Source organism: Notolepis coatsorum, assembly GCF_963971535.1.
Source record: "Notolepis coatsorum genome assembly, chromosome: 10".
Taxonomy (NCBI): Eukaryota; Metazoa; Chordata; class Actinopteri; order Aulopiformes; family Paralepididae; genus Notolepis; species Notolepis coatsorum.
This window is the reverse complement of record NC_140174.1, coordinates 58,950,480-58,976,249: the sequence shown is the minus strand read 5'-3', so window position 1 is coordinate 58,976,249 and position 25,770 is coordinate 58,950,480. Positions and strand designations below refer to the sequence as shown.

The window sequence follows — 25,770 nt, the reverse complement described above, 5'->3', positions numbered from 1 at the left end:
AATGGTAATATGGTATTTTGATAATTATTTCAGTCACTTACCATCATCGTATTGACTAGGGATGCACGATAATTATCGGGCCGATATCAGCACTTATGACGTCATCCCGATAAACCCGATAACATTATTGATGGCTCCGATAATATATAATACATTTTTTTATTAAAAAGAAATCCGGTGTGGGTGGATTGGGATGAAGGGTGTTTGTTTTTACTCTAGGCTCCTCCCGTTTTGCCAGTACTGTTGTACGACTGATGGCGTGTGGTTTAGGAAGAGGGAGTTTTTCACAAATCCAGCGCTCCCTTTGTCATGCCTGGCTGTGACGTAGCCACGTACGTTTCAGAAGCAGCACAGATGGTAAACAAACATGGCGTCGTCGGTAGTGTGGGACGTTTTCAATGTTTCCGAGGAAAACAGTTCGCTTGCTATTTGTAACAAATGCAGAAGTTCCACGAGGAGGGAAAGGGGCAACAAGCTATAACGCATCCAACCTAATAACCTGAAACATCACCACTGCTACGATGGTGTATTAAAATCCGACGACGTGCGAGCAGCTAAAGGCTAAGCTGCTGCGAATCCAAAGCCAGCTCCAAAGCCAGCTGCAAAGGAAGCGGCGCGGCTTGTACCTATTGACGAGCGTTTGCTAAATTAAAGGCGTTTGACAGAGATGATTTGTTTGGTTTATTTAATTCTTTTTGAGGCGTGCTGTCCTATAAATGCCAAGTAATAGTTGTTTCATGGACCAAGACCACAACAGTCTCCTCTCCTAATTCTATAGCGTCAAATGTTTTATCTACTGACAAAGCACAATACCTGTTGGTTTTTAGTTCACTCATTGTTCAGGGAAACACATTGTTAATGACATTGACGGATTGTGAATTTTGTGATTGACTCAAATTATATTTATTTGGACAAATAAATATACCGTAATTCCTCTAATAGTAACCCCGGCTTGTATTTGTTTCAACTGTAGCGGGTACCAGGCTTGTATTAGGAGGAGGCCTGTATAAGAGGGAGGCCTATATTTCAAATTTTCAAACGGATCATAATGAATAAATCAACATTTTGTGTCAGTTTGAACCCAGTCAAATGTACTGGGTTCATTTATTGAAACCAAGTACTGTATGAAATAGTAAACAGTCCAATTACAGGTGGTCACTGGTCATTTCAACGTTTTCAAAGTGAAATCAAGTAACTAGCTCAGTATGCAGCTCAGTATATTAGTAACCCGGCTTGTATTAGGAGGCCGGCTTATAATTGCTTAGCTCAAGAGCGCACCCGGCCATTAATAGAGACCCGGCTTGTATTTGAGACCCGGTTACTATTAGAGGAATTACGGTAGTCACTTTATTTGAAGAGTCAAAACTGTTCTCTTGGCTTTGTTTTGTTCATAGTAGTAACGCTCATGTCATGATAAATCTGGTTAGGTTAAAACTACAGGAATATACATTAAAAAAAATTATAGGTTATCGGTATCGATATCGGGGGGGAAAAAATCAATATCGTGCACCCCTAGTATTGACCAAAGATGATTGGAAATACCATGCTACCTTTTCATACAGGCCATTACATTTACTGTAACGGTATAGATTAATACCATTTGGTTTGGGGTCTTTTAATGAGATTTTGTACTTCTAAATAGGGCTGGGCCCAAAATATATCACAATATTCTTCGGACATTTGATGGTATAATATGTGATTTCTTGATCCTCCAATCACAACTTTTGCTTTACTCTAATAAGATGAAACATTGCACACAGGCTGACAGCAGGCCAGGGAATGACGTCCCTGGCCTGCTGTCAGCCTGTGTGCAATGTTCCATCCACCTCGGCCTTTCGTTGGCACACACATACACCAGGGTTTCCGTTAGAAAAGATTGTTGCCGGTCTCCGTGACCTGCAAGATTTCAATCTACCGGACAAATGAGATTAATTCCGGTCATAGTTTATTGAGCTTTAAAACAATTGATAGGCAGGCAATATAAAGAATGTCATCCTCAAGGCATGTAGATTTATAATATTATTACTTAAAACTAGGCTACTTTTGCGTATACAGTCATTAATTAATATATTCCAAATAAAATAATTCCCTCGATACTCCGTGCTGCTGCTGACTTGAACTAAAATAGACCGCGTATGTGGGCAGTCGGTCCGACACTAAACAGCAGTCTGTTATAATCACATTTTTATGAGATAACGAATTCCGTTATATTGGACATTTGTATTAATTATATCAAGCGAAGAACTGAGAAAGCAGAGAGACGGCAACATTATCGTGGTTTGCGTGACGACTCTCTCCACCTCGCAACGACTTATTTGCAAAGAGTATGGCGCTGCAGAGAAGCTGATTTAGCTGTTATTGGCTCTTTTCTGGGAACCGCACAACAGCGCCCCCCACCCAACATTGGCTGAAAATGGCCGAATTGGAGTACTGCTGGAATACTGCATTGTGCCGTTGCCTCTCTGGCTCTGCAGCTTCACACAAAAGTCCGCACACCAGCACTAAGCTCTCGCCGACAACGTCGTTGTCATTATTAGAAGCAACGAGGAAACAAATGTAATGATCGTTTCGTTCATCGCATAGGCTATTTAATTTTAGCCTATTTTAATACAATTCAAATAATCAAATTGTGCTTAGACTCAGGGAATTATTTTCACCGGACATTAAGACCGGAGATATTAAATAAGTCGGACTTCAACAGATTTTGCCGGTCAAAAACCGGTAATTACCGGCTAACGGAAACGCTGACATACACACACACTCACGCAACCGATCACATAATCCAACTACACAACAACTACACAAACATTCCGAAGGCTCATAATTGAAGTTGACTCTTTTCCCCTTGCGTGCACTTCCTGCCACAGTTCTTTCAAGATCCCTGAAGCATTGTCCTCATGCCTCGCATACAGATGACATTCACTGCCCCGCGGCGAAGAGCCCTCTGCCCTGTAAACCTCTAATATCTAAAGAGATGGGAGCTTTTCCCGATATCTCCTCCTTCCACTTAAATCAGTGTTCCGCCACAGTAATCCCATTACAATCCTTATCTTTGTGCTTAAACGTTTGCCCTCTTTTCTTTGAATTGACTTTGCCTCCTGGATCCTCTCTCGGAGTGGAACTGCAGGAACGGCTGCGGCTGCGATTAGAGTTACAGTTTGGTAAACAGTCCGGTGATAAGATGGCGGGGCGGTGGACCTGTGGAATTCGCTGGCTTTGCACCCGGCCTCCACAGGGCTCTACAGTGCGACCAAATTGCTCGCATATGCCCCTAAAAATATGTGTGTGCGAACCGTAAAACTCAATTACGCGCACGGTGTGCGAGTACAGATTACAGCCTCTCGTCTTTTTTTTCTCCGCGAGAAACGTTAAAAAACTACAAGTCCCACATTGCACTCAAGCCAACGGTCCAATCACAGTAGAGTGACGTGACTGGTTTCAAGAGAAAGAAAGCAAATGACCAATCGGAAGCTCTCATTTGGCTTGTTTACTTCCTGAAACGCCACCATTGCGATATGCGAGAGTTTCCCGAGACATGTAACTTCTAGTCTTACCAATAGCAATATATTTTAGAACACCTAGATTTAGCGATAACAATAGTAATATAACGTTAATGCAACAAAACGAATGCCTTCCTTTGTTAATCATAACGTTGATGCAGTAGCGTATGCCGTTGTGTTGACTGTAACGGACATGATAACAACATAACACTGTGTACACATTCAAATTGCGATAATCGATTCTAACATTTTCAAATCGATGCAGTTGAATTTCCCCCTTAGGATCGATGCATTGTTACACCCCTACACCAAAGTCACTGGCCCACTGTGTATCTGTGTGTACAGCTAACTTGGCTAGCGTTATGAACAGCAGAGGTGGGCAATAGGGTCCAGCTGCAGCGCCGGACGGCCGGAGTGCAAGCGGTGTGACGTAATTGGCAGACTCGACTGTCAATCAATGGTCTACCTGACACGCAAACTCATAAACAATGTTTCTGTACTGGAGGTGTACAGTATTTCAATAGGCAACCCTGAAAGGATTATTTCTCTAGAAGAGCAACACAGCCAAAACATAGGCATTGTATGCATAAAAGGGGCAAAAGCTAAAGTTAAGTGACTGTTACTTTTGTAGCAGTAGTTTGATAGTTTATTTGATAGGGACAGCACATGTTAATGAACATCAAGTACAAAATGTAAACATGCAGGGTTGTAGCAAGAGCTAATTTACACACATGCACGCACAGTACAAATATACATTTATTAAAAAAAAAAAAAACTCTTACTTGAAATATTTTCACTGTGCTCCTAAATATTTTTGGGTGCTCCTAAATTTCTTTGTGTGCTCCTAACTTTTTTCATTTAGGAGCACCTGTGCCCCTAGTGAAAAAGGTTAGCGTAGAGCCCTGCTCCATGTCACAAGGCCCGCCATCATCACTCTGGGAAAAAAGAAAGCTTCTTATCCGGGAAAACTTCAAAGCTGATTATGCGGGGAAAACAGAAGACACAGGACCACCCGTTGTGCATAAATTGGATATTTTTTCGGAGCACAACAGTCAGGCTGATGTTTTCACTAATGTGCCCCTTCAAAGTGAAAGAAAATGTCTATCTCCGGGAATGGCAAACACGGCACAGTTTAGCTGATCTTTGGTAGAGAGCTGGTGGGATTAGAAGAGCTCAGACCTAGGGGCTGGCTGGAGGGTTTGGGTAGACTTTTGTTATCTTTGGACTTGTGCCCCTAACTGCCTTAGAGTCCAGAGCCTTTCTTCTTGTCTCCCTAAACCACTGCAGGCACATGGGGCCTTTTCAGGAGGATGTGCCCCCCCCCCCCCCCCTGCACGGTCTAGTGCACTTCGCTTGTTGCATCACCCATTGTCCGCTCAGGATGATAAAGTACCCTGAATGGAGCACTCTTGTAGATGACAGAAAACAGCCTGTTGTGTTTCCCTCTGAGCCTCTGTGATTGGCACTGGTGGTTAATGTGATTATGATGGTCACAGCTGCTGTGGGACGGCCCAGGTGTGCTGATGGCCTGCACGCGTGAACACTTAAGGTAACCTACTTGCGTTCAGCGTTTCGTTTCGCGTTTCTCTGATTGGCCACGACGCCCACGTGACCACGCCCCCGCGGCAGATACGCTCTTTCAGAGCGCAAGCCGCCATCTTTAATGTGTCACATACTGTAGGTCGCATAGGTAATATTAATAGGTTGCCGCGGCATTATGCATTCGTAATCCCCCCTACATAATAACCATGCAGGTTAATCAAGCAACGCTCGCGCAATACCTAGCTTAATAATAAGTAGGCAATTGGCACAAGTGTAAATTATACATTCGTCACTCACTTTTAATATCGACGGATAGCTCAACTCGTTCGTCAGCTTGCTGTAGAGCCTATGGTCAGTCGGTGACAAGTTCGAATCACAGGAGAGCGCTCTGCCGCGGGGGCGTGCTAGGCGTGGTCACGTGGGCGTCGTGGCCAATCAGAGAAACGCGGAACGAAACGCTGAACGCAAGTAGGTTACCTTAAGTGTTCACGCGGCCTGCACAGGCAAGCAGGAAGCTTCTCCCTCTCTCCCCACTCTCACCCCTCTCTCCAACTCTCATTCCTCTCTCCTCTCTCCCACTCATCCCTCTCTCCCAATCTCATCCCTCTCTCCTCTCTCTCCAACTCTCATTCCTCTCTCCTCCACTCTCATCCCTCTCTCCTCTCTCTGCCACTCTCATCCTTCTCTCCCACTCTCGCTCCTCTCTTTCTCTCCCACTCTCACCCCACTCATTGCTCCTCCTTCTCCCTCTCACTCCAACAGCTCTATCTCCCCCGTCTGCACCCTGCCTCAGTGTTTCATGTTGCACCATCTGATCGTGCTGTAGCCTCCTAGTCATGCTGTCAAAGCTGAACCAGCCCAAACCTGAAACGCTGTTCTATTTTATACCCACATGCTCCGTTAACGCTGGGCTATATGGGAGAAATGAATGGGAGGATTTTTAGATGCAAAGCAATGTCAAACTCACTCAGTAGGGATGGGTACCGAATTCTGTACTTTTGAGGTACCGAACCGAAACACGTCGGTACTACCGAGTATCGAATCAAGTGAGAAACCGAAAAAAAAAAAAAAAAAAAAAAATCCTTTTTTTTTTTATTATTACTTTTTTCTTTTCATGTCAACATTCACACGCACAATATATGCTTACCTAGGATTTGACTTGATTCAACAACAAAGCAGTCGGAGCAATGACAAGCCGAAAACTGTCGAAATTGTAGTTTGGATTTTTTTTTATGACTGAGGTAGGTAAATTAAATTTCTTGAGACTAAAGTACCGAAAAAAGGTACCGTTGGGTACCGGTATCGATTCACAGGTACCGGTATCGGTTCAAATGTGAAAGGTACCCATCCCTATCACTCAGTCACTGTCATTCCCTCATGGTTAGCCACTCTGCCTGTAGTGGCGGCTCAGAGGCAGTGCTGTGTAAGAGCAGGTCGCTTCTGTACATCTGTTTTTCTATATATCATGATATATGTAATGTATTCAGCATCATATGTTTTTTTTTTATCAAATATTTTTTTTTATACACAAAACAAGACGAACACAATACAGTAATAATTAGGGATGCCCCGATCGATCGGCCACCGATCGTTATCGGCCGATAATCAGTATAAATATGCGATCGGTGATCGTGATAATGCTTTATTTTCGCCGATCGTCAAAACCGATCTCACTCGCTCGTCTCGCTGAGTTCTGTCTCAGACACCGGGAGCTGTGCGGCGTCTGCTCCTCCCTCCAGCTCCTCCCGCGCGCATGTAAACACGGGTCTAGTAGTCTAGTCTAGTGGGACGGGAGGACGGCGTCTCCCTGAGTTAACGTTAGCTACCGTTACAAAATGACCCAGTCAACCATTCACTTCCAGTCCAATACATGATGAGGCATTGTCTAACCGAACGGTATCTAACCGGCCAGCTACCGATAGCTCCTGACATCAACAAACACTCCAGCAAGTATAGTAGAGACGTGTATGATACCTCAGCTAGCTCATGTTAGCTGACGCCAGCTCACTGTTCAAAACGAAATGTCCCACTGAACTAAATAGTTCACAGAGGCGCTGTATCAACGTTATATAGCCGGCCAGCAGTAGCCACAGATAGCTCCTGATATCAATGTTTTATAACACTCATTCGATGCGTATTCGAGCTGAGGGCATGTTGTTGAATATGATCGGGTCTAGCTGCAGCTCCGGAGAATCCTGGCCGTAGCTGCAGGCTACTCGAGTATAGGGTCTAGCTGCAGCTCCGGAGAATCCTGGCCGTAGCTGGAGGCTACTAGAGTACACACAGACAGTGGAGCTTGTTGCGTGGTGGCGATGTCTCGCAGATAATACAAGTACAAGTCTAATTATATAATGTATATATTTTATATAAAAAAAAATTATATAAAATAATTAAAAAAAAAATTTAATCAAAAACGATCGGTATCTGATCAGTATCGGCCGATATGGCTCACGACGATCGGTGATCGGTATCGGTGGCAAAAAACGTGATCGGGGCATCCCTAGTAATAATAAGACCTCACAATAATAAGAATAATGACATTAGCAATAATAAATACAAAACATAAAAAATCAACTTATACTATTACAGACACCACAAAAGACATTTCCTCCCCCGGACCCCCCAGGACCAACACCCCGACCCCGCTCCGCTGCTAGATTGTGGCTTTAACATTCTCGGCCGCTGAGACCCAAAGTTCAATGCTGGCCTGTCCAACCCCAATCACACGTGCAGTAGAGATTTCCATATAAATGACATCCAGCAGTGTCGGAGACCAATTAATCATTGTGAGTTCACCATATGTTAAACAATCCAATTGATGCTCATTGCATTGAACTGCGTGATACTCTAAATGGCACTAGTGATATCCAACCACAACATTGCAAATTATGGTATTTTCTAGGGATGCACCGAATGGGAAATTCTTGGCCGAAACCGATACCGAAAATAGGAAACAGTTGGCCGAAAACCGAATGCCGAAAGGCCGAAAATGATTAATATAAATATATATATAATGTATTTCTTTTTTTCCCCCAGCTACCCGATTATGGCAAAAGACATGATTATGGCAAAACTTAACTTAAATAATACTAATAATCACTATTATGGGCCTATAAAACATTTATTCAGCACTTTTGAATGCATACATTAATTCCAGACTGACTGCTGAAAGATTGTACAATTTAAACATTTTCTCTTTGCATACAACAAAATGTGCATTAAAGTCAAGTGCATTTTCTATTCTCTGTAGGATAACTACAACAAAGTGCATTCAGAACAAAGCCAAGGTGCTTTAAAACTGCATAATGATCTGCATAAAGACACACACACAGGACTGTTGTATTTACTACATCTCCCATGACTCTTAGCGGGGGATGACGTAGCTTACGAGAGACGGGTCAATGAGGAATGGAAGCGTTAGCTAGCTTAACGCTAACGTTAGTTCAAAAGGTTTCTCCCACTGCTCCCCTCTCTCCCACTGCTCCCCTCTCTCCCCTCTCCTCTCTCCCACTGCTCCCTTCTCTCCTCTCCCCCTCCTCTCCCACTGCTCCCCTCTCTCCTCTCTCCCACTGCTCCCCTCTCCTCTCTCCCACTGCTCCCCTCTCTCCCTCTCCTCTCCCACTGTTCTCCTCTCTCCTCTCTCCCACTGCTCCCCTCTCCTCTCTCCCTCTCCTCTCCCACTGCTCTCCTCTCTCCCACTGCTCCCCTCTCTCCCTCTCCTCTCCCACTGCTCTCCTCTCTCCCACTGCTCTCCTCTCTCCCACTGCTCCCCTCTCTCCCTCTCCTCTCCTCTCCCACTGCTCTCCTCTCTCCCACTGCTCCCCTCTCCTCTCCCTCTCCTCTCCCACTGCTCTCCTTTCTCCCACTGCTCTCCTCTCTCCCACTGCTCTCCTTTCTCCCACTGTTCCCCTCTCTCCTCGCCTCTCTACCTCTCACCAGTTTCCTCCCCCTCTCACTCTCTTGCCCTCCTCTCGTCGCTACGTTTTCCTGCAGTGTGACGGAGGTCTTTAAGCAGAGCTTACATAAGTGGGGCGACCCTGCCGTTGTTCGTTTGGTTATTTTTAAATAACGTTTCTCGTCACTCTCTGTGTGATTTCTAACCTGATTAGCCTCCTGCTGGGTGCAAGCAAACACACACACCCACACACAACCACAGTCATGCATGTGGCCGTGTGTGCGTGCAACAGGGTGGGGGGTGGTTGCGATTGCAACTTCACCAGGGCCGTTGTGTTGTGGAGAGGGGGTAGGGGTCAAAGACCGAACCCTCCCCAGGTGTAAGGAGTGGCTACACATAAAATATCTACAGCATTAACATTATCAGCTGTCAGTCATAAAGGGGGGGGGGGGCAATACAAATTCCTCTTCCAGGGCCGTTGTGACCTACAGCTACGTCAATGGTACACGCCAATGCACACACATTACGTCCTTAGAATCATGCAGCATCTGCCTGCATGAGTGAGTGTGTGTGGAGGGGTGTGGGTGTGAAGGCTGGGGGGTAACTTGTAAGAGGCTTGAGTGGCAAACTGTAAAATGAGCAGCACTCGGTGCTAAGTGTTGATAAGTTCAATACCAGCCAGAGCTGGGAGTGTTTTGGGCTAAGGAGAGGGTGAGGGTGAGGCGGCACAGAGGAGGGTGGGGGGGAGGGGGCTTGGAAGGGTGGGGAACAGATGCCATGTGGGTGGCTGTCTGCTTGCGGGGGTGGCAGGCGTGTCGAGAGCGTTGCAAAAAGGGCTTTACGCTGGCAGAGGTGCTGGCTCTGAAGACGTGTCGTCTGGAGAGCTGTGGGCTCTGTCTGCACGGCTGCCTGCCTGTCTGTAGTCCCTGCCAGCAGCTGCTTCAGGCTTTGTGAAGGATAGCAGGGGCGAATAAATCAATACAAAATAATCGATTTAAAGGAAACATTTCATTCAGAAGCACTAAGATGCTCTAAAAATACCTTGTTAAAGTGCTTTTGCTCGATTTCAGTGTGTATTCGCGAGGGAAATGAGACTTAAGTCAACTTAAATAAGTGTTCAATTGTCTGGGTTTTTTGGATTAAAATTAATCGTTTAGATGCAACGATTACGTAATTGTTGAATTAATCGATTACATAAATAATTATTAGTAGCAGTAGCAGCAGGAAGCAGGGATTTTATATTTTCCTTCAGGATTTGAGTACAATTGTGCAATTCCCATTGTTCCATTCATCACATCAGTCACGCCTGAATAGAGTAGTTCACGTCTGTATTAGGGCTGACCTTCGAATTTTTTTTGGCAATCGAAGCTTCGGGGCCGAGCTTCGATTTTAATTCGAAGCTTCGAATTAAAAAAAATTATAATTAATTAATAATTTTTTTTTTTTTTTTTTATATCTTATGTTGTGGGACTTGTACAGCACTTTGGTAAACATTGTTGTTTTTAAATGTGCTCTATAAATAAAGTGGATTGGATTAATGAATTAAGTAGCCCCTTTCGTGACTGTGACGCAGCCAACACAGTGTGATTTAATTCAAGGTGGATCGCTGTTGTCGTTTGAACAACTTCAGATTTCATGGGAACTACCAATCCCCCAAATCAAGAATGTTTAAGATGAATGAAGTAAGATTTAGATTATTTGAAATATGGCCTGTGTAGACTAAACTATGCACAGAATTATGTCAGTCTACAAGGTCCGGATTCTACATGGTCCGGCAATGTAGACCTTGTAGACTCCACTACAGACCAATTATCAGTGAATGTTCATGCATTTTTAAGAAGGGCAACTTCCACAAAAAAACAAAGAACACACCAAAACATATCAGTAGCACCTTATCTAAATGTTCTATTTCATATATGGAGATTCATATTTATTTATGTATTGCATGCATTTCTACATTTTATTTCCTATTTTGTTTATTCATCTCAGTATCTTTCTTTCTTATGTGTGGAATTCTACAAGGCATTTACATTCACATTTACATTTAGTCATTTAGCTGAACGCTTTTATCCAAAGCGACTTACAAGTTCTGTACGACAGGTCATCAGGAAGGATACAACTCTATCAGCTGAGTAACAATATTCATCAAAGTGTTGCGTGTTACAGTGTAGGTTAGTTTATTAGGACAAGTGCATGACTGTAAGGTTAGTTAGGGTTAGATTTATTTTATTTTATTTTTTAAATTTTATTTCAGATAATGGTTGAAGAAGTGCGTCTTTAGTCGAAGGCGAAAGATTGGATGGGATTCGGCTATCCTAACTGGGGTGGGTAGTTCATTCTACCATTGTGGGGCAAGGACTGAGAATAGGCGTGTAGGTGGTGTATATGTGTTTGAGGATGATATCCTTCAAACAGGCAATAGTGATGATATAATTTGGGCAGTGCTGAGCTGGGTTACTTTCCTCCAGTGTATTTGTCCCCCGGCCCCACCCAATGGCCCCATGCACACACACACACACACACACACACACACACACACACACACACACACACACACACACACACACACACACACACACACACACACACACACACACACACACACACACACACACACACACACACACACACACACACACACACACACACACACACCAAAGTAAAAAAAAAATTAAAAATTTAGATTTTTTTTTGGACAAATATTTTTTTTTCTTTTTTTTTAAACTTCGATTTTTTTTTTATGTTCGAAGCTTGTGCCATCGAACGAAGCTTCGAAGTATTTAAGACAGCCCTAGTCTGTATAGAGTAGTTCAGTCAGTTTCGATGGATGTCTAAATTTCATAAAACTACACTACCCAGCTCACACCGAAGTAAATCTTCCATGTACTTTTTGGCGAATTTTCTGAAAATATGGCTAGGGCGTAACAGCATAATTCACGTTATATTAAATCGGGTGTGTATTATATATATAGAATTAAATCCCTATTTGTTGCCTGTTGATAGCCCTTTCAGGTAGGGGTGGACGGTATAAACGGTATACGGTATAAACGGTATTAATTTGCTCTACGGTATGGATTTTGACTATACCGTGTAACCGGTAGAGCAGCTCTAAAATAGCAATGACGTCATGTAACCACAGCGCGACTATTTCAATCGCATTTGCCCCTAAAAATAGATAGAATTAGTCATAGATAATAGATATGTGCAAACTGGAAAAAGTTATTTAGGAGGCTTCGCGCAGTGGGCGTGTCAACACGCAATTGTCATTTCATAATAAACACATATCACCGCGGCGCACAGCAAGTTTCAATTTCAGTTCCTGGCATTTTTAACCAGTGGAGAAAGGTAAGAGATGTCCCTATCGTTTTTCTTATATGAATTATTCTACGTTAATAAAACATACCTGGTGATTAACTACAGTTTGCTGTAAACATTACGATATGTGTGTAGTGTTATGATAACGACGGCAGCAGCGGGAGGATGGCTGCAGCAGTGGATTTGCGAATAGCATGCAGCTGCAGAGCCGCAGAGCCAGGGGCTCTTTCAGGTCTGGTCACAGGCCCGTCAAACCGCCCCCCCACCCAACGGCTGAATTGCCAATGGCTGAATTGGAGTATTGCACTGTGCAATACTCCAATTCAGCCATTGGCAATTCAGCCGTTGGGTGGGGGGGCGCTGTTGAGCGGGCCTGTGACCAGACCTGAAAGAGCCCCTGGCTCTGCGGCTATGCAGCTACATATGCTTCTAGCAAAATCCAGCATCCAGCCCCGCTGTTTGCAATGGGAGCAGGAGTCTCGACTCGGGACTTATTTTATTTGGAATATAATGACTTTATACGCAAAAGTAGCCTAGTTTTAAGTTAAAATATTATAAATCTACATGCCTTGAGGATGTCATTCTTTATATAGCCTGCCTATCAGGCAAAAAAAAATATTCTAACAGAAACACAGATACAGTGATATATACCGTTACCGTCTATGCTTCAAATTATACCGTGATATAAATTTTAGACCATACCGTCCACCCCTACTTTCAGGTGACAAAATCCGTTTAGCGGTTCTCGAGTTACATGCCGATATGTGAGGTGTGCGCCAAAGTACACAGCAGAGTCAGATTACCACTCCCGGGGCTCTAGCTCCGTCAATCATTTGACGATCTCGAAAGTTATTGGACATGGTTGTAGCCAATGAGGGTGGCCTTCCAATGATACCCCACCTGGGGATGTACGAATCGGGGATCTAGGTGAAAAGTCACGAGCGAAAATAGGAAGAGAAAGAAACCCGAATGAATTGAAGTCTATGAGGAAAAGGAAACCAGGAACGCTACACAGTTTACCAAAATCACTCATTTCTGAATGAATTTTTATGAAATTTCGACATGTACTACATACGCCTTTAGGCTATGGACCTAGTGTGTCTTTTCAGCCATACCAATTTTTGGGGAAACTTCTGGACTACTAACTACAGAAAAACGTGAGTAACAGGTTTTTTACAACTCAATTTCAGACCTATGTTACTATTAGCACTAAAAGTGCATTTTTTGTATCAGAAACTTCAGAATGTCATCTTTTAAAAGAGACCTGGCTCATGCATGTGCTATAAGTATAAAGTATAGTATTTTGGTTTGCAAAAAAAGTATGCAGTCCTCAAAAACTAAAACTAAAATGACCACTTTTGGGGGCAATTGTTAACTCCGCCATACCAGAGTTTTCTTTTGATCCTTTGATCCCCATTCTAAACACTTGCACGGACCTTCCTGTGTCTCTCTGGCACCGCTGCCTACGTTAAAATTGCAATGCCGATCGAATCCCACCAGGTGGCAGTATCGCTTAACTTTTGAACTGGGTATGGTCTCTGGGTCCTTCTCTCTCAGCTTTTTTTTTGCTGCAGGAACTCCTCCCTCTCAGAGGGAATCAGGACATAGCAATCGGTCAGAGATTTGATCACCTCAAACCTATTGTTTCCCGTATGATAGCCATGCCCAATATACACGAGTAATTGCGATGGGACGACTGGGGTTATTAATTTTGGAGTACCTTCTGACTAACATAAGGTCTATTTTAGGTATATTTGACTGAATCTAAAACATGCTTTTGTATCGATCAGTGTCGTGTTTTACCGAACCTAAAAGATGCTTTTGGTAACGATTGCAGCTTCGAGTTAAAACGACCCCCTTGATTCTTTTGTGAAGAAACATATATATATGGTATATACCTTTTTTATTTGGAGTTTCAGGTGAGCAACCCGAACGATTTGGGCATATGCATATAACACGCCATATCTCGCAATCTAGAAAAAAAGACTGGATTATTTTGGAAAGGGCCGAAGTTTAGCGTGGAATAACGCACAAACTGTAGTATGTAGAAATTAACTAGTTTGTCAGTGTTGGACTATAAACAATGCCTGTCAAATGAGCCATACTATTGTCTCCATAGCTATAATACAGAACTAGGGATGCACCGAATGGGAAATTCTTGGCCGAAACCGATACCGAAAATAGGAAACAGTTGGCCGAATGCCGAAAATGATTCATAGAATAGATTTTTTTTTACCAATGTTGTTCAGCTACCTGATTATGGAAAAATATATGATTATGGCAAAACTTTACTTAAATAATAAATAATCACTATTATGGGTCCATAAAACATTTATTCAGCACTTCTGAATGCAGTACATTAATTCCAAGTCAAGTGGCGGACATCTGTGCTCTACTGAGCGCACCTTTCTAGTCCGCAGATGAATGTGCTCTCTTGACTTTGGCACAGTAGACGCGCGACGTGTATTCTCGAGAATGATAATAATAATAATTAGGGATGTCCGATATTATTGGCCGACCGATATTATCGGCCGATATCGGCAGTAAAATGTGATATCGGAAAATATCGGTATCGGTAAAAAAAAAATAACAATTTTTTTTTTTTTTTTTTACATTTATTTAACTTTTATTTACCCAGGCAAGCAAGTAAGAACCAATTCTTATTTTATTTATTGTCAAAAGTATGCATGTTGGTTTAATTCAACAACAAGAGATATGTAATGTTAATTTTAACTTTTTTAATTATCATATTTTGCACAGATAATGCTTACATTTAGAAAGCCTTTTGAATGCATCCAGTGAAATTATTAGTTACCTGAAATTATTCAGTTTTTTTGGGGGGAAACCCTGCATATATCGGTATCGGTTGATATCGGTATCGGTATCGAAATTAAGAGTTGGACAATATCGGAATATCGGTATCGGTAAAAAAGCCAATATCGAGCATCCCTAATAATAATGCTCTTCAGATTATATTATCAACGACAGACAGCGTCAATGTGAGAAACACAATCCCCCCCCTCTTAAGTTAGCCGCGACGGGCATATAGTAAATAAGGATGTTAAAGACGCATTTATTGGACGCGTTGCGCGCTGAGTTTACATAGAAACAGCGCGACACATAGAAACAGCGCGCATGTAATGACTGAAGCCACGTTTTGATGACATCATCACAACAATATGCGTTAGGTTACAGGTTGTTTCTGTTTCTGTGATATATTTTCGGTGAAAAAACTCTTTCGGCCAAAAGCCGAAAGGCCATTTTTGGTCATTTTCGGCCGAAAACTTTCGGTGGCCGAAATTTCGGTGCATCCCTATACAGAACACACGATGGGTCCGCAAATATCGCGAAAATGGTCAATAATGCTGGTGCCATTGAGTAGAGATGGGAAAACAGCGTGGCGGTCAATGAGTTTAAGAGGTCAAGCGGGCAGAAAAGTGGCCATTTCTTTTACTTGAACTTGAGGACTGCATACCTTTTTTGAAAAGCTTAGTTTTATAGTTATAGCACATGCATAAGCCTGGTCTCTTTTGAAAGATAACATTCTGAAGTTACTAATGCAAAAAAGGAAAATCACTTTTAGTGCTAATGAAATAGAGTAACATAGGGCTGAACTTGAGTTGAACTTGTGTACTCACATTTTTCTGTAGCAGTTGCAAAAAAAGAATTATAATGGGTATAAGAAAACACAGCAGATCCATAGCCTGAAGTTTTATGTAGTACAGGTCCAAATTTGATAAAAATCCGTTCAGAAATGAGTCTTCTAGAGAGATCCGGGTAAACCGTGTGCCAAAAAAAAGCTCCAGTATTCCATTTCCTCAGCCATTCATTCGGAATGTTTTTCACTTCTGGTTTTTGCCCCTGTCTGACCACGTCTTCTCCCACGTCATCCTTCTCCTCCTCCCTACCCTCACTCCTTGATTACTTAAAGTAAAATGGAAATTAATGGAATTTTCTAGACAGCGGGGGGAAATGGCTGAGGTTTGGCCTGACTGATTCTAAATGAGGATGTCTGAGAAAATAAACTAAAGATTTTGCGGAGATTGTTTGTGATGGAAGGCAATGCCCTGGCAGTGCTGTCTAAACGGGGCAGGCGTGTCTGTGTTCTCTGGGTCCACCTCGCTCCCATTATGAATGGTGTTCTGTCAAATAAACAGGTCGCCTCTTGTGAAACTCAACTACTAAACGTTTTCATTGTTCCACACTTGGGACCAACGGCAATTACTACGAGACCTAAACTAAGTCATTATTTTTACTGAACAAAACACATTTGCATCATTACTTTCTGGGCATTGGACAAAAATAATTTAGATATATTCACATTCTCTCTGAGAGAGATCTAACATTCTCCTGTGGAAATATTCAGAAGATGAAGTTGCACACATGTTACACAGTCACCTTTTTATATTTTGGGAATTCTCCAATAGCCTACAGATACCCTGTTTTAGGAGCTGTCTGGCTGGTATCTGTATCAGTGAAACACAGTGAAACCCTGTTCAAACGGCCTTGTGTGTGTGCGCAGCGGAGTCTCGGACACCTACAGTTGGAGTAGTGTCAACATGTCTGTTTGCATGACGTTCGCCCACCACCAACCAACCGCCCGTCCATTACTTCCTCATCTCCTTGCTCAAGGTCTCTGGTGAGGGCGTGGTGTTCCTAGCGTCTCTGGCTGCTTGCTTGTCCGGGGCCCCTCTGGCCAAGCTGTGGAATAATAAACCTCGGAGCACTGCCTGTGGGATGGCAGTGTTTGTTTGGACATGGAGGAAGTGGGCACCCTCCCCAACCATCAGCAGACCTCAGCTGGTAGTTCAGCCTTGTGTTGTGTTTGTTGTGTAAGATGACTGTAAGATGAACACGTTCCAGACTACAAACCAGTTGAGTGGGCATTTTCTTTCTCCAGTTTGGGACAAAATTACTGTCCCCAGTTGGGGAAAGAAGCAGATTTTCTATCTAGGGTTTTAAGGCTGGGGATAGGTTAGGGTTTGGCATGAATTGAGTTTGTAGATCCATGGAAATGGTATTTAGGGCATCGCAAGCTAAAGCGGTTTGACGTATTTCCAAATGCAACAGACCTTTGTGGCAGAGCAGGAGGTCGACTTGATTGATGATGATACACTATCTGTCACTGTATCAATATCACATTGGCACACAAAATCTCACAATATATTGCTGTATAAATGTTTCCCCCCATCTCTAGTGTATGTGCATGAAGAGCCTGGCAAATTAGCATCCATTCATCTTCATGATCTCCCCTCAGTTAGACTGTCACACTGGGCCTTCCCACAGGTGTTTTCAAATGAAAACATAGAATTTATAACTAGGGATGGCAGGGTACCACTTTTTTATTACCACTACTGATACAGATACCACAACCTTGAGTATCTCCCGATACCCCCCCCCCCCCCCCCCCCTCTTAACTCATTCAGCGCCTAGAGGTCGCTGTTTACCGTGTGGTAAGAAGGCCAGCACTCTGTTCATTGGGCATAATGCCTGTGTTTGCGAGTGCTAAAACTATATTAAATATTATAGCTATGGATCTAATAAACACGTTGATTGTCAGTGAGTTTCTTCTGGTCAACATGCAAAAAAACAGATAATTTTTTCATACATACATTTCCGTTTTATACCGTGGTGAATATGAGTAATATAGTTTTTGAGTTATCCTGTCAAATCCCAATAAACTCCAGCAAACGGCGCTTCAATGCATTTCCTTAGAAATCGTGCCATTTGTCGCTTGATTTATCAGTATTATGTTTCATCATGCACACACAAAAGCGGGGGAGGAAAAGTCGCCCCTCCATGCTTTGGTCGGCGCCAACGGCACGCACACACAGACACGTTGTGATCGTTACGAAAAAAAACATCGGATTAACCCAAGATTGGTAACATAGAGTCCTTACCTCACATCTGATGTACTGCAAAAAGAATATTCCAATTCCTGATCGCCATTCCAAATATTGATCGCAGCCGTCTGTCCAACGTTTATCAACCAAAACGCATGAATCCACGGTGCTCCCAGTGTCCCCAATCCGTGTGTTATAACGTTAGTCATGCCCGAGAAGGAAAACCCGGACCGGACTTCTTAGATCGATGCACAGCCCAAACCAGAGGGATTCCAATGATGTGCAATACCGGCCGTGATTGGCGCTCAACCACCGGCGAGATAATGACTTTTTTCGTCATTGGCGCAGAATGAGTTAAAGTTAAACATTACTGAGCTGTTAACTCATTGACTGCCATGCTGTTTTCCCAAGTTTACTCCCTGGCGCCAGCGTTTCAGACCGCTTTGACGATGTTTGTAGACCCATAGTATATTCTATTATTATAGCTATGAAGACATACTCATTTGAAAGGCTCATTTGAAAGGCTTATCTTTATCAAAGTGCCCAGTTTCCAAAAAATCCCTGCTAATTTTCTAGGAAGAGGGATATTGCGTCTATTGTGAAGCATGCACAGTTTGTGCTTGTTGCTCATCTGACACATATACATTTCCAGGTCAAAGGGCTCATGTTGATGTAGGGCTGGGCGATATAACGATAACGATAAATATCGTGATATATTTTAATAATCGATATTGGGAAGAAAGAATAATCGAAAAAAAAATATCGATTTTTTTTTGTGACCTGCAACAGAGCAGTTTTAAAACCAGAGACCGTGGACAGACTTGTCTTTCTTGCCTGCAACTTAAAGTAATGGCTTTGCTTGTCCAAATGACAATACTGACGAAATTGAGATTTCTTTTTCTCTTGTCCATTTATTTTGTTTGCTTTCTAATTTAAAATACAGTTTGAAACCGTCTGTACACAGTAGGCTATGTGTGCTAGCCGAGCTAGACTCCAGTCACGAGTCACGGTGCACATGCACGGTGGTTTGTCCACCAAAAAAGCGCCAAAAGATAGAAAAGAAACTAGCAGAGCTAGAACTGTTCAACTCCCCTGGAGCCACAGCCAGCAGAGAAGCATGTTTACTTTAGCTTTCAAACCAGCTGCAGCCTGAGAACTGGAGTGTGAGGGGATGTAACACTAAAGATGGCGGCAACGACAAAGAATTGCTGCAAAATAAACATACATCTGTTGTTTAAAAAAATATATATATATATATATTTTTTTTAAACTTATAACAATTTCGATAATTATCGATATCGAGTGATATGATAACATTATCATATCGTTATCGCGATATGATTTTTTGCCATATCGCCCAGCCCTATGTTGATGCATATTATTGCTCTATTCACAAAACCACCATGGGGGGGGGGGGGGGGGGGGGGGGGGCTACATAACAACACATTTCTACTGCTATAGAATGAAAGACTGAGATGATATTCAATTCACCTTCTGGATAGTCTTCACTAGGGGTGGGAATCGCCAGAGACCTCGCGATATGATACTATCGCGATACTTGAGCCGCGATACGATAGTATCGCGATACTCTATATTAGGGCTGACCTTCGAAGCTTTTTTTGGCAATCGAAGCTTTGGGGCCGAGCTTCGATTTTAATTCGAAGCTTCGAGAAAAAAAAAATATATATATATATTAATTATAATATATATATATATATATTTTTTATCTTATGTTGTGGGACTTGTACAGCACTTTGGTAAACTTTGTTGTTTTTAAATGTGCTCTATAAATAAAGTGGATTGGATTAATGAATTAAGTAGCCCCTTTCGTGACTGTGACGCAGCCAACAAGGTTTCACTTGGCTGCGCTGCCTGGGTGCAGTGGGGCTGCTCTCACAGCCAACGACATGACATTACATAATTATGTTGCAACCTTCGTCTATCAAGCAAACAATTATATTATATTTAATTTATAATTTATAATTATATCAGACAATGCACCTACAAAAGCAGATGATTACAATTAAATTAGCCAACTTGGTAACACATTAGTCATAGCAGCATAGGCATAGCCTTATTAATGTTTTGTGTGGCGTCGCCGTCGTGTACAACGATACTTATGTTTTTTAGGTGATTTGACAAAGTTGTTGTAGAGTTGTGATATGCCATTTTCTTCTGGCATATCTGGCACTCGGCTTTTTGGGCATTGTCTTTGCATATTTTAAAGTGTAACCACACATCTGATGACTTCTTCGTCGACATGTCTGCTGCACATGTCCTTGTTGTTTTCAACACAGATAATCTCCACGTGCTTGTTGTAGAGAGGTGATCGAGGCGCCGCTTACATTCGTTTCATTGGAATGGAGGCGGGAAGGTGCCGCTTACTTTCCTTTCATTGGAATGGAGGCGCAAGATTTAAAAAAAATATATAATTTATTTTATTTTTATTTTAAACTTCGATTTTCTTTCATGTTCGAAGCTTGTGCCATCGAACGAAGCTTCGAAGTATTTAAGACAGCCCTACTCGATATATCGCGAATATTGCTACATATATATATTTTTTAACTGCAAAGTAAAACTGTCAACATGTTTTATCTAATAAAATAAAGTTCAGTCTGTTCATCTCACTTCAATAATTTTTATTGCAGAACATGGTATTTTCTCAAACAGACAGATGTAAACACTGTAATCTGTGTTGCATGTACCTGACAAACTGAACTGTTTGTATTACAGTCATATTCCAACTTAACTGAATGCACATGTGTGTGTGTGGACTACTGTACTATTACAGGTATTGAAATTAACAATGCAACTTCCTTATATAAATTTCTTTTATTTTTTTTAGTTTTTTATGCGTCCTTGTATCGATACAGTATCGCCACGCAAAGTATCGCGATACTACTACGTATACATTTTTCCCCCCATCCCTAGTCTTCACCTTGTTTTTCCTCTTCATGATGATCTACAATCGTTCGCTTCACACCGATCAATATTGCCACCTCTCACAGTTTGCTCAGCTGCTAAAGTTCATGCAGAGTTCATGGGGACAGGACCAACTGGCTTCTTTACACTTCCTAGCCCAGATGTAGTCAAAAGGTAGGCAAGACTGCCACCTATCGGGATTCGATCGTCATTTATTTCAGTTGTATTTATCCCAGGATTACCAAATCCATACTCAAGGTGCGCAAGAGTGTTTAGTATCATAATAAAATAAATAAAAACTAAAAACAAATATACTCGTTATTGGCAGTCAATGAGTTAATAAACCATGGATGCACTTTTCTATCCTGTGGTTCTATTGTGAGGAGGACATCTCATCATCTGACATAAAACGTGTCACATCTTCACCCGGAGGAGAGCAGACCTCTTGTTGACCTGAGAGCAGACCTCATGGTGACCTCAGACCTCTTGTTGACCTGAGAGCAGACCTCTTGTTGACCTGAGAGCAGACCTCTTGTTGACCTGAGAGCAGACCCCTTGTTGACCTGAGAGCAGACCTCTTGTTGACCTGAGAGCAGACCTCATGGTGACCTCAGACCTCTTGTTGACCTGAGAGCAGACCTCTTGTTGACCTGAGAGCAGACCTCTTGTTGACCTGAGAGCAGACCCCTTGTTGACCTGAGAGCAGACCTCTTGTTGACCTGAGAGCAGACCTCTTGTTGACCTGAGAGCAGACCTCTTGTTGACCTGAGAGCAGCCCTCTTGTTGACCTGAGAGCAGCCCTCTTGTTGACCTGAGAGCAGACCTCTTGTTGACCTGAGAGCAGACCTCTTGTTGACCTGAGAGCAGACCTCTTGTTGACCTGAGAGCAGCCCTCTTGTTGACCTGAGAGCAGACCTCTTGTTGACCTGAGAGCAGACCTCATGGTGACCTGAGAGCAGACCTCTTGTTGACCTGAGAGCAGACCTCTTGTTGACCTGAAAGCAGACCTCATGGTGACGACAGCAGACCTCATGGTGACCTGAGAGCAGACCTCATGTGACGATGTTTCTGACTATGTTCAACTTGTAGTACCTTAGACTTCAACTCAAGGAAAAGTTGAAGAAATAGTCTCACTCATAGGATCTCTACTGTGACTAAACAGCTTTTTTCTCTGTTGGCAGGGAGCTGCAAGTTTCATGAATGTAATTTTATGTAAGCTGTGTGTACAACAAAAGAGAAACGAGGGACCAGATCATTAACACTTTGAGTGCCACGGGTCCGGTGCCCCGGAACCCTGTTGCGTGCCACCACCCACTTCAATGATAGAGCTCTCATATTTGCGAACGCATAAACTATATCTTAAATTATGGCTATGTGTATAATATGGCCGTAGCTTATCAATGACTTGTTTGCAGTCAACATTGTCGAAACGGATTGTTTTTTAATCGGTTCATTTCCGTTTTATACCATTTTGAAAAACGCTCGTTTCTTGAAAGTTTCAGAAAACTTCAGAAGATTCTGTGATAATCGCCCTTTACTGGAATATACTGGAATACACAAAAAACGTTGTAATTTTTCTGCCTATTTATAAATCGTTTTCAAATAAACGCTAGATTATCGATAGTATATGTGTACTTATGCACGCTAGGGAAGCGGGCTGAAAAATCGATTATCTCATTTCCTGATCAGCACACATACACACATAGGGCCCACGTTGATATATCTGTGAAAAAAGCTCTGATTATCCCAAGACTGGTAAAATAGATTCCTTACCGCAGATCAGATGTTCTCCAAAAAGATTATTTCAATTCCTGATCGCCATTCCAAATATCGATCGTGTTTATTGATCCAACGCTCTTAGATCGTCTCTGGTTACTTGTCTGACAAGTAAAATGTGGAAGCAGGACTTTTTTTTTCATGCGGTTCATTCATTCAATCCAATCCAAAGGGGTGCAGTACCATCCGGAGAGACGATAGGGGGCGGTATTTTCCCAATGGAGCTCAGAGAGAGTTCCAGTGGTAACGTGAGGCTAGATTGATGAAATATGAATGGAAATTGCTAATAACTTAAAAAAAATCAAAAAAAAAATCAAAAACAAGATCTCTCATCTCTCTGGCACTCAATGGTTGGCATGAACTAACGAGAAATCTCGTCGTTGGCACTCAAAGTGTTAAGAGGCTGAGGAGAGAAAGAGAGAGAGCAACAGAGACGAGAGAGAGAGTGACTTTTTGAAACAAAGCTGCTTATTCAGGCTAGTTCAGTCCATTGCCTGATCATGCATAACCAATCGCTACAAATAGAAGAGCTTCCTTTCATTAGGGATGTCCCGATCACGTTTTTTTGCTCCCGATCCGATCCTGATCATGTGATTTTGAGTATCTACCGATACCAATATTTCCCGATCCGATCAAAAAAAATTACATTTTTTTTTATTACATTTTTTTAACTTTTATTTTTTTATTCAACAAACATGACCATGTTCACGTCTTAAACTCATACTGAGGCCTTAGTTTTGGTTTTAAATTGCATATCATCATTCATTTATTTATTGTCACAGAGCAGAAGAATTTTGCCAAAACAAACCAATAGTATCCAGCTGCAGAACGGCAGACCAGCCACACTCTCAGACCCAAAACGCATTTCTTTTGATTGAATTATACATCAAATGATTTATGTCAAGGATTGCAATGCCTCGCTTGAATGAAGTTAACTTTTCACCTGGATAACGTCAACATTCAGGGTGAATGTAATGTGAGAAATTGGGATTAACCTTTTTTTTTCTTTTTTTTTTTTTTTTGGTCTGAGAGTGTGGCTGGTCTGCCGTTCTGCAGCTGGATACTATTGGTTTGTTTTGGCAAAATTATTCTGCTCTGTGTGACAATAAACAGGCATTAAAGCGTTCCGTCTTGAGACGGATATCCATCCATTTGATTTGGAGATTCCGTCATTTGATTTGGAGTCGTGACGGATTTTAACCTGAGCGAATCAGAGGCGTCAAATATCATTTTTTTCTACCGCGGCCGCGCCAAGCAGTCATTTGCGAGCAATCGGCAAATTCTCAGGCAAATGCAACCAACCAGAAGGCGAGATTGTTCTGAGTTTGCTTTTTGAGTTTCTGAAAGTCCGCCATTGCTCTCTAGCTCTACTCGAGAGTAAACTTGATTTAACAACACTGACATGCGGCAACTTTTCAGAGACAGTAAGTTCATTTGACTTATTCTAGTCTAAAGAAACATATATATTACTATTGCTATTGATAAATCTAGGTAACGTGAATGCCACAAAACAAATGCCCTTTGTTAATCAGAACGTTATTTACGTGACAACATGTGTGTTGTTGTTGCGTGTGTGTGCTTGCACCGCTCGATTTCCGTGTATGATAAATGTACATATGAATGTTGATAAATCTAGGTAACGTTAATGCCACAAAACGAATGCCTTTGTTAATCAGAACATTATTTGCGTTATCAATTGTTTTTAAGCTCAATAAACTCTTGACCGGAATTTCTCCCATTTGTCCGGGAGATTGAAACAAGACGAATGTCTTTCTCTGGTCTGCATCCCCTTAACAATTGTGTGTATTGAGCCGTACTGTATTGTACCCATTCTGCAATCTGTTAAATATTGATTGATTGATTGTTATTAACAGATTGCAGAATGGGTACAATACAGTACAGCTCATCAATACACACAATTGTTAAGGGGATGCAGACCAGAGAAAGACTTTCGTCTGGTTTACATCAGGGTCCCCCATTTTCAATTCATCATAACATATGACACACATGACATACAGATAGACAATACTATACATTTATGACATACCAGATTTACAAATACAGTATTGTTTGTGATACAAAAATAGTCTAAAAAAGAGAGTATATACATTTGACGAAGAAACTGTACATTGGAGGAGGTGGGGGGGGGGGGGGGGGGTTGTAACTGTACATTGGATTATCGACGAAACCTTACTTGGTCCCAAGAAGAGGGTCTCGTGTATTAAATAAAGTTTTCATTCATTCATTCACTCTGGATCATCATCTGGTAAATCCACTAGCAATACACACAATTGTTAAGGGGATGCAGACCAGAGAATGGCGTTTGTCTTGTTTACATCATCAGGGTCCCCCATTTTCAATTCATAGTGACATTTATGACATACACAACATACATGACATCATGCCATTTGTGACATAGGGACATACATGACTTACAGGTATATAGTACTGTTACATTTGTCACATATACGATATGCAAATATACAGTACTGTTACCCAGAGATCCTAACAGTAAATATATACATGTGATGAGGAGGAGACTGTACATTAGGAGGGGGTGGGTGGTAAAAATATATACAAATGGTGGGGAGGAGACTGTCCATTGTTGTCGCCATTCGAAAAAATCGATAAATGTATTGATCCATCGTGTGTACAGTATAACCCATATTCGCCGTGGCTCAGAGGCTCCAGAATGAACTCTGGTAGACCCCGGCTGCATCAGTGAGAAGTAAAATGTGGAGTCAGAAATCCGTTCTCCCATTCACTTTCATTGAGTCCATTCCAAAAGGGTGATTTACCATCTGGGAGGTGCTTTTTTCACATCTGATCGCCGGCGGTCCCTGGATCTCCAACGGTAGGCTTGCGTGATGCAATATGATTTAAATTGTGGCATAATTTCGAAACGTGTTTAGTCCCTTGTTTGTATGATAACAAGCCGTTTAGTTCATGGTTCAAAGTAATGGGAAAAGGGTGCTAG

General features: G+C 42.1%; 1 protein-coding gene across 1 annotated transcript in view; it reads left to right on the top strand.

The window, feature by feature from the left end:
- LOC311236143 (leucine zipper putative tumor suppressor 2 homolog) overlaps positions 1–25,770 on the top strand; it is a 145,231-nt gene that overhangs the window by 47,071 nt on the left and 72,390 nt on the right. The gene's annotated exons all lie outside the window — the stretch shown is intronic.